Genomic DNA, 10,437 nt, shown 5'->3' with positions numbered 1-10,437 from the left:
CTGGGGGGGTCTGTTATTGCCCCCTCAGTGGGGTGAAGGGAGGGAGGGGGTCTGTTATTGCCCCCTCAGTGACTGGGGGTCTGTTATTGCCCCCTCAGTGACATGAAAGGAGGGAGGGGGTCTGTTATTGCCCCCTCAGTGGGGTGAAGGGAGGGAGGGGGGTCTGTTATTGCCCCCTCAGTGACTGGGGGGGTCTGTTATTGCCCCCTCAGTGGGGTGAAGGGAGGGAGGGGGTCTGTTATTGCCCCCTCAGTGACTGGGGGGTCTGTTATTGCCCCCTCAGTGGGGTGAAGGGAGGGAGGGGGTCTGTTATTGCCCCGTCAGTAACTTGGGGGGGGTGTTATTGCCCCCTCAGTGATTGGGGGGGTCTGTTATTGCCCCCTCAGTGAGGTGAAGGGAGGGAGGGGGTCTGTTATTGCCCCTCAGTGACTGGGGGGGGGGGTCTTCCGGTGCCCCCCAGCGAGGGCTGTGTCCCTGCAGGGGTGGGGCGGGCAGGCGGGGCTCCCGTGGCAGTAGCACTGCGCAGAGGTGTGAGCCCCGGCCCTGTGGGGACAGGCGGGGGGTCCTGGGAGTTAACCTGCATCAGAGGAGACGGGGCACAGCCATGCGAGCGTCGCAGGGGACGGGACGGGACGGGACGGGACAGGGCGAGTGGGTTGCACCCGGGGCATGAGAGCAGCGTCCGACTGAGGTGTGTCCGAGAGCCCCGAGCGCGGCTGTGAGACCTCCAGTGCCGGTTGGTGAGCGTTCGCCGGGGATGGTGCAGACAGGCCCAGACGATCCCAAACGGCGCCAGGTGGCCCTTGAGAGCTCTTCCAGCCTTATTTTTCAGTGGTTTGTGGTTATCAGGCTGTCGCTAGAGAAGAAATCTCTGTACCTGTTTCCTTTAGGACAGGGTTCTTAACCTTTTTAGACTCAACCCACCCCCGTTAGACTCAAAGCCGCCCTCGGATAATGCTAGCTTAGTTCTCGCTCCTTTTTTGACTGCAATTTTTCCGTTGCAAAGAACTCCAGAAGATGGCAACAGGTGAGAGTGTTTTTAGCGCTATGGACTCCTATTTGGATTGTCTGGGTTTATCATGAGAGTCGTGTTTGCACACCTAACAGTACTAGCATTGTGTGGCACCCTTGAAAGGATCTCGGAGCACCCCAGGGTGCCATTGTACCCTGGTTGAGACTCACTGCTGCAGGGGTGCAAGATTTTCCACCTTCCCTTTCTTATCAAGACTTTGTATCCAGAGTGGATGAATGCTGTATCCGTGCATTGGCTGCCTACCTGCCCTTGTTTGCAATAGACTGATCACATCCCCGTGTCCAGGTTACATGTCAAAAGCCACCTTGCCCACTTGACGTGGGGTCCAAATGGCTAGAGCAGGACACTGGGATTGAGGGCTCCCTGAATCTGTTCCCACATCACTAGGAGAGTGTGGTGTAGTGGTTAACCAGGAGTTTGGGAAGTACAACTCCTGGGTTAATTTCCTCTTTTCCTCCCTCAGTTTCTTATCTGTAAATTAGAAATAAAAATACCCATTTCACACTAAAATGTAAAGATTAATTAATCATTGTAAATCATTTTGAGACATATGGGGATTGAGGAGTATCAAGTACTAATTGGAAATTTGGCTGTGATTGAGAATGATCAAGTTTTGTTACTGTTTACTGTGCTATTTGCACATTTGGCAAACAGTTGCACAAGAGGGTCTGTAACTGGATATGCTGTAGAAATTGAGCTCTCTGCTCATCTTCAGAAATGGTCCTGCCAGGTCCAAGCTGAGGGACATTTGAGAAGATGCATGGGAATTCTGTGAAGACACGGAGGACTTTGGTTTTGGGTGTTTTCATCCCATTGCCTTTTACTAGTTCAAAATTCAGAGCTGTTCTAAACTAACTTCTTCAAGTTGGTTGTGGCAAAATGAAATGGAAAGCTGGAGATGGTCATTCTCCCCCCCCCCCCCCAAAAAAAAAAAAAAAAGTGATTTCACAGCTACTGAAGATGGGTATATATTTCCTTCAACACATAGCCTTTATTTTGTCCCTGTTTTCCCTGTAGAATGAATCCCAGGAACAGACGCGCAGGCATGCAACGGTCCACTAGAAGCATTGATGTAGAATGGAAAATTGCACCTTCTATTTTCTGAAGCTTCCTCCTCGTTGGACTATCCTATACCAATCATATGTAGAAAAAAAAAAGTAGAGAAGCTGAGAGGGCTAATATTTCTATATACACATTGTTTGATTTCACCTTTAGTTCTGAGTGCCCTTGAAGAAGCGGAGTATGCTCTAGGCCTAATGTAAAATTGTCCACATTTACAGTTGTGACCTAGTAGCTAGCACCTTGCCCTCCACTATGGGCAGTTCTTGGTCTTCCTAACTAGCTTTCCAGGACTGTGATCCACATATAAATATGTAAATGTTCCTTGAATAGACAAATCTATCTGGTTGATGATAAAAGAACTGCCCCTTAATCCAGTTTTATCAAGTGATATTATTTAGCATCTAAGGGCAACTTGGGGCCTATTTACCAGTGAGCCATGAGAGGAATCGGCTAAACCTGGAACCTTAAATTGGAGAAAACTTGCTTATGAATTATATATCCCTTAATACCCCTTTATACAGTCTTGTCACTGACTTCTTTAATGAAGGGGAGGATTAATAAGGAGTTCTTAAATCTGCCAGTTATCCAAGGGAATCCCCACTCGTGGAAACAGAGCCGGAACACTAAAGTAGGTTAGTGAAGTGAACCATTAAGGGCAAGAATGGAAAGCTGACTGTGATCACAGCCCCTGCCGCTATCCTGTGCCAGGGCACAAGTCTAAGTCATTCCACAGAGCTTCCACAGCTCAACAGTAGTTACAGCCCACCTGAATTAATCTGCAAGTGTTTGTGTGATAAATAGAAAATCAAGTGAAGAGTTATTTTCAGTTATCCTCAAAGGTATCTTCTTTTGTCTTAATATTCTCATTATTTTTAGTGTCCCATGGAAAAAAACCTTATAAAATGAGATCATTGGGTCCAGTGTCACGGTACTTTCTGTTTTGTTGGCTGTCATGAAAGAGTTCTTGGGAAGGAGACTCCCCGGCCCTGAGCCTTACACCGCTTCTCTAAAATTTACAGTTTCCCTATTCTGCAAAAGCAAGGAACAAATCAATCTTGATCTGTGTATCAGTAATAGTAGGAGGATAATTATCTGGGTCCTCAGAGTCCTCCTATCTTATAACCATCTCAGTCACGAAGCTCTGGATGATGTTAGCAAGAATGAAACATGAAAGCTCAGTCATAAACTTTGAAGCATCTTCACTGAAGACAGGTTTGTGGAAGACTGCATACATATGTGGGCCCAAGGATGGTGCAAGTCGGTGACATCTGAGCAGGTAGGTAAAACTGATCTATGAAAATGTGTCTCAGCCAGTTTAGAGCTGTGAACAAAAGTCCTGCTCTCTGTGGAGCCAACTCTAGGCTTATCATAAGGAACTTTCCCACCACGTTGACCTTGTGTTGTTGGGTTTTTTTGTTTTTAAGGATTTTATTCTGGTGAAAGGCATGAGTCCAAGAGCAGTAAAAGAATGAAACACCATGTATCCACAACATGCAGAACATGGGCAGTTGCAAGTGCAGGCTTCTTCCATGCTCTCTCCTTGGAATGCACCTCAGCTGCTTTCTGAAGAAAGCCCCTTTACATCTGAAAGGTTAGTTCAGTTTCCATTGTCCCTTCTAGCCTCGACTTCTGAGATTTGCCAAGAAAGGGGATAATTGTGGGGTGGCTTCATGGCCTAGAGACTGGGCCTCTCGGAGCTCAGGACCAACAACTCTTTTCATTTAGGCCATTGGTCAGCCATCAGGTTGAGTAGTTTTGCACATTGTAAGTCTGGAACAGATTCACCTGGTAATCCAAAGGTTTTGGAGGATTTTGTATTGTCATTTGCAGACTGCAAAATCATCCATTTCTCACAGACCTCTTCATAATTTTGGAGAGCTGTGAATTTTGAATCAGAAAAAATGTAAATGACATGAACTGTTAGTTTCCATATCTCTGGGATAAGGTCAGTGCAACTGTGGTCATGCTTAGTCTTGTTATCTAGAAGTAGTGAGTTGTAGTCAACAGAAGAGTCAAAGTACTTGTACATAAACTGTCTCCAGCAGCATTGCAGGATAGTCTCACTGAGCAGCATTTTGTAGTTCCCTAAAATGAGATATTTATATTAGAGGGAAGCTTAATAGAAACGACCTTCACAATTCTGGCTTGAAATGCATGGGTGATATGAAGGGTACCCAGGCTGTAGCTGTATTGGTCTAGAGGCAAAAGGAATTAGAACTCATGGTAGAGGTGATATCTTTTACTTGACCAACTAGATTTTTGCAAAATAGGTGATATGAAGCAAATGTCTGTGTCGAGAGAATGCTGCCCAAACCATTTGTTCCCAAAGCTGAGACAAGCACAGTTACAAGAGAATACTAAATCCCACTTCAGCTTCAAAGTGGTTTTGCAGAGGGAAGTTATCAAGGCAAGTGGGCTGCTTGGTATGGCTTCTTTGCTTATTACCACTAAGAATGCCCTTCCAAATTTTGATTGTCGTACAGCATTGTTAGAAGTTTTGGGAAAAGATCAAAAGGTTTGGCGAGTAGCTGAGAGATGCCTCAATTCCACCCTCCCTCCTCTGTGCGCTACATAAAATGGAAGCTGAACCAAGATTTGAACAGAAATCATTCTGAAGGGGTAAGGAAACCCTGAAAGAGGTCCTCTGGTGAATTTTACAGCTGGCTCAGCTTCTGAAATGGGAGCACCAGCATTGGCGGTGTCCTCTGACAAGACTAGGCTGCTGTCTGAGGTGCTGAAACAGGAGGGCTACAGATGAAGTTCAGCAGTCCCCCCACCCCTTCAAGGGCTGTTCAGTCTCTCCCTTTTCCAAGTACTAGACAGAAAACCACACGGAGCCAGTCTATGGGTATTGCCTGTTCACTATGATATCTTCAGGCAGGGGCCACTATATCAAATTGCTAATTAACCAACAGCACGGTGCCCTCACCTAATTTTTATTTTAAAAAAGGAGGCTACAATTGCTCTTATTACCTGTTTCTAAGTGTGCCCAGTGAACATGCTAGGTTATGATTTCAGGGGTAAGGCACTTGAGGATTTTTGTTTCAATCATACTACGTTTCATCTTTGCCCTTTACGGACTGCACTGCCTTCTTGCAGATGAGTGCGTCTGGAACCTGCACTGTGTGCCTTCCTAAGCTGCATTTGTCCTCTGATCCATACTTTGAACAACTAACAGTGCATGTGTCTTTTAATCCAGGGCACCTATAGGATTGATGGCCACTCACTGACTCTTGGGTCTGCATTGCTCTGTACCCAAAAGGAACTGAAACAAAGTGAAGTTCTGGGTAATTAGGAACAGTGCCTCTGCAGACGTGGTGGTTCTTCACCATTTCTTGTGCGGTTTTGGAACCTAACTTTGCAGTAAATGCTCAGCAGGCTGGAACAGTGCAGGAAAACAGACCCAGGTGGTTTTCTTTTACAAGGGTTGTTTTCCACATGCCAACAAATGCTTCTGCGAGCAAGATGGTTTTGTTTGTTTATGGTTCTGACTGTCATGCTTACCAAAAAGGTGGTGGAAAGGCCATCTGTAATTTGTAGTTGTGTAAATTATATTTATTAGTGAAGGCAACTCATTCCTCTCAGAATTGCTAGCCTTGCTACATGACTTTCCTTGAAATACATTTTACTCCCAAGGCACTTTAGCACTGGGATTTGATAACATCCCCCATTCAAAACTGTAATGAGAGGAGAGAAAAACAAGCTGTTATGAAAAGGAAAGAGCTGATTGGTCTTGGAAAACTCCAAGCTCTGGAGACAGTGTCAGGACGTGTCACCATGATGCAAAGCGCTCAGAGCCAATAAAAGTGGCTCCGAAAATACTCCACAAACTGCTAATGACTATGAACCAAAAAACCCAAATGATTTTATCTTGGAAGTGAACAGTCTGGAGTTAGGGAATCACAGGCATAAAATGGAGGGCACACGTCTGTGTTACCTGATGTTCATTTGTGACTGGCAGTTCACAGGGCAAGGGATGCTGCAGGGGAAAATAAGAGGGTATTGCCTTTTCCGACATATCCATTTTGCCACTGCAGAAGGACTTTGGATTTCAGACTGGCCCAGAGCATGCAAATCATCAGTTTTTAGACCTTTTTGACCTTTGTATCTATTGTAGTAATTCCCTGTTCTAATGATAAATTATTGATACAAAATGCTGTGCAACTGCAGGTAATTTAGGGATGTATATAAATTAGGGTTTCTAATACTGTCTGAGCAGCACCCTCCGGTCTTCCTTTATCCACAACTTAAAAAAGCAAAGGAAAGTCAGGTAAATAAATAAATGACGTTGTTGGCTTGTAGCTCTCTAGTTTCCCTTTTGAAGTCAGACCCATCCAAAAGACTAGATATCCATATTTATGTGTGTGATAGTGCTTAGCAACCTCTCTTAGCAACACCACGCTGTCATGGACACATCCAACATCAACTGAAGTGGTTCAGGGGAGGGAGAGGTGAGGGATGGTAATTTGCTACAGAAGGTACCATTGTCTGTTCTAATTATTAGCAACGGTTCGGCTTTTCCACCCCCATCACTTCATCAAAACACTAATTGTTCAGATGCACGTATACTGTGGAATACATTTGTGTCACAAAAACTGTGCAGTGCATGCCAATAAGGTAATTTTTTTTTTTTTTTTTTTGCAAAAGAGAAATAACCTGTCTCACACTGTTTCTAAACAGCAAAAGGTTCTGAATCCTCCTCCCTGGTTCAAATTTGTAAAGACTTGCATTTCTGACACGAGCATTGGTGAAAGATGAGAAATTCATTTTAGCATCAAAGGCCTGGAAAGGCTTTTCTTCTCACTAATCTCTCTCTCTCTCTCTCTCTCCCCCTTCCCCCAGATTTCTTTGATTCTACTCATTCTCCACCCCCGGGCCTACACGGATTTTTGTTATTTTTTTTTTTGCGTGTGGGTGGTTTTCCAGCTAGGGTCTGTTATGATGTTACAAGTTATCCCTCATCTTTCTTTATAAACTCTCTTTATGCATAAGTGTATGTACACACAAGCTGCACCTGTGGTACCTATGAAATCTGTACAACAAATGGTAGAATCTTGTAATCAGTTACAGAATTACAGCTCTATATGACATCTACTTAGTTATGAATATTTAACCAGTTTGTCTTTTCTCTTTTCTGTCCTTTTTCTTGTTTCTGTGTTCCAGTAGCTCTTTCTCTTTCTCTGTCATTCTTGTTAATGAAATGCATTTTATTTTTAAAGTTTTTTTTCTTTATTACTTTATTATTTTGTCTAAAATAAACACCACCCTTTCCAGGGAGCATCTTTTGAAATGTGTCTTGCAGCCTGGCTGAAATGGAAGAACCAGGAGTATTTGTAACTAAAAAAATTATGTTCCTATGTCAGAAAAATCCAATATCAAAGGACCTTTGAGAGAATAACTTAAAAACAACCCAGTAGCAATGAAGCAGTATATTTTTGTTGTTTTTGAAGTAAACTCATTATTCTAAAGCAGATACTGCACTACTGCTCCACCACCGCAAGAGGGACATAAAAGGACGGTCAATGCAGCCTCAGAAGTAAACCAAGAGAGCAGCTTTATGGAGGTACATAGCAACATCTATTTTCTTTTTGTTTGGAAGGTTCTTCTGGGATCCTAACTTAAATTTCTGATCATAATCAGTAATAGCTAAGGTGGATTTTTTCCCAAACCTTCATTCCCTGCAATTTGTCCTCAGCTTTTTTTTTCTATTGGAGTGTCTGCTGCAGAGTTGGGTCAGGGAGCAGTGAGTTGTCCATGTTTTGTTCCATTCCTTCCTGTGGGACCACCCTGCATTGTAGTCTCTAATAGGTATGTGGACTACAGAGTGGGGAGCTAATAGTTATATTTATTCTCATTTTGTTTTTCATTGGTTTAAGACTGATGCTTGCATGTCACAAGTAGACCAGATCTCATGTTATTTCAGTCTTGTAAATGGCTATCTCAGACAAAGAAGCTTGAATGAAAATGTTAGCAAATATTGAAGGTGTACTCAAAATCACAGCCCTGATTTGTGATAAATTGCACTGTATCTGCCCTGTGCTTATTCAAAGGGTATGTGATCTGTGAAACCCAGTGACTTCAGTGAAGTGTTATTCCCTGCCATGATGACACTTTGTACCACATTTTGATGGTTGTATTTGGTTGCTGACAATGGGATCTGAACTCTAAGCCAAGGAGCACCCTGCAGTACCTATGAAAAACAGGCAGTGGATTATTCTAGGAGTTGTCTAAAAGATAGACATTGCAGTGCTCAGTCCAAGCCCCCCTTATGCATCTAAGCCTAGCCAGTGGGAGATGATTTGAGATTCACCAACCAGTTTCCCATAAGGGGTCACTGTCTTGTCTTCAAGAAACTCTTAAGCACTATTGATGTGATCTGGATTTGAACTGATCTTCCACTGTGTGCGGCTACCCTCCTGCACTTGCACATGTTCTCTTCAGGACTGGGCCCTACACGGTGGATCTCTTTCATTTCTCATGTGCTTTTATAGTGTGTTCAATACTGGCGCCACCCAGCTTTGTGGTTTGAGATGTAATGTGTTTGGGGAACAAACATCGATACCTTGGGAACAGGCAGTTAAGTGGCATACCATCGCTTTTCTCAGTTAGCTTTCAGGTTATTGGAGCCCACTGTTTTATTCCTCATGCTGAAAGGTGTTGGCACTCCTGTTTACCTACTATCTTATGAATGGGTAGTAATAGTTTTTTCAATTAATTTCATACGCGCATTGGTATAAATCCCTTGTGCGCTACTTCCATGATTAGTTCTAAAAATGGCCTCAGAAAAATGAAGAACCTTTCTCAAGGCAAATATTTCTGGCTTAGGACAGTGAGATAAATTAATCTTTGCTATGAATCCATAAAAGTCAGTGCAGTTTCTATATTAATCTGCTCAAAGAGTGATACAGTTCACTAAAAGAAATAATAATTGTATTGCTCTTTCATGTGCCCAGTATATAGTGTAACATTTTTGGTTAATAGTCTGTATAGCATAGAAAAACAAGTTTCAGTTTTCTGGTTTGGTGTTTTCTTTTGTTTTTGTGTTGTTTTGGTTTTTTGTTTGTGTTGGGGGGGGTTGGGGGGTTTTCTGTTGCATTTTTGCATTATAACTACACAGAATAGAATACTGAATCTGTAAGTCTTTAGAGCAGGTGTAGCCAGCCCCTGGCACAGGTGCCAGAGCATGGCATGCAAAGGCATTTTGCTTGGTGCATATGCCTCAGGGCAGATGGCAGGGAAGGGGCTGGGGCTGCGCTGCCACAAGGATCAGTCCCCTCACAGCTCCCCCGCCATCCACCCCTAGCATGGCAACATCTTACAAGTCAAGCTTGCAGGTGTTTTTGGCACTCTTCCCAAAAACATTGCCCAATGTTAGAGCAAGTCTTACATTTCAGAAAATTATTAAAGGGATTTTGTCAAGTAGTGTTAGGCTAAACATCTAGGTTTTGTATTAAAAGACTTTGCAGAAGAACATCTTATGAGCTAGAGACACTCAGGTGCTTTGGCAAATAAATGTCCTTGAAGTGTTGGAAGCCCAAACACAACAACCCAGCCCATCACCTCAGAAATACCAGCAATGGCTCATTACTGCAGTACTGTGTTCTAGATACCGTGGTGATGAGTGCCATTAAAAGGCACACAGTAACAACTTCAGTGAATGAGAGCCGGTAAATTAAAACAGTTGGAAAGACAAAGTGGTTCAGACCAATCCACTTGCATTCTCTAAGATGGAGAAAGAATACGATGTTATTAAACAGAACAAATTGGGGAAAATCAGCTTGACTTTGTAATATCAGTAACCCTGAGAAATACTGGGAAATGTCTCCCTCTGGCTATATCCCTTTAAATAAATCCTCCACTCCCCCTATTCCCATGAAACCTGCAGATAATGGGTGAATAGATGCAGACACCACTATTCAGAAATTCCCCAGTGTTGGGGGAATAACAGAAATCTTCCACATAGCCTGAACAATAAGTCGCTTCCATCCTGGACTGCCTAGTAAACCTCCCAGGTGAAATGTGCCTGGTAGCAGTGGAGGTTTCCTAGGACAAAGCTCCCTTTGCTTGCAATTCATTACAAGACAATTTCCATCTGAGAGCATTGGAGGGCATACTTTCCTCTGTAAGTTAGAATATTCAGTACTCACCTCAAACAATTCCCAAGTTGACCAACCCCCCCCCCCCCCCAACAAACCCCAAATTCAGGAAGCCAAAATAGAAGACATTCCTCAAGAGCTGCTAGGTTTTTTGCACAAAATAAGGTAATAAAAACAGCTGGGTGAACTGAACTATAATGAAACACCTCTTTTAAGTGACCACCAAAATCAATTTGCTAGCAAAAA

At 43.4% G+C, this 10,437-nt stretch overlaps 1 protein-coding gene across 3 annotated transcripts in view; it reads left to right on the top strand.

The window, feature by feature from the left end:
- Window positions 1-674: 674 nt before the first annotated feature.
- Window positions 675-10,437, top strand: part of COMP (cartilage oligomeric matrix protein) — a 45,985-nt gene continuing 36,222 nt past the window's right edge. The window contains exons 1-4 of one of the 3 annotated variants that reach the window (XM_006271017.4): window positions 675-1,027; window positions 2,051-3,371; window positions 3,520-3,686; window positions 7,568-7,658. The gene's annotated coding sequence lies outside the window, so the exon portion shown is untranslated. Of the gene's footprint in view, window positions 1,028-2,050; window positions 3,372-3,519; window positions 3,687-7,564; window positions 7,659-10,437 lie in introns of all 3 variants that reach the window. The other 2 variants (XM_014595744.3, XM_019483967.2) reach the window with 2 other exon arrangements.

Source organism: Alligator mississippiensis, chromosome 16 (assembly GCF_030867095.1).
Source record: "Alligator mississippiensis isolate rAllMis1 chromosome 16, rAllMis1, whole genome shotgun sequence".
NCBI lineage: Eukaryota > Metazoa > Chordata > Crocodylia > Alligatoridae > Alligator > Alligator mississippiensis.
This window is presented reverse-complemented; position numbering and strand designations above follow the sequence as displayed.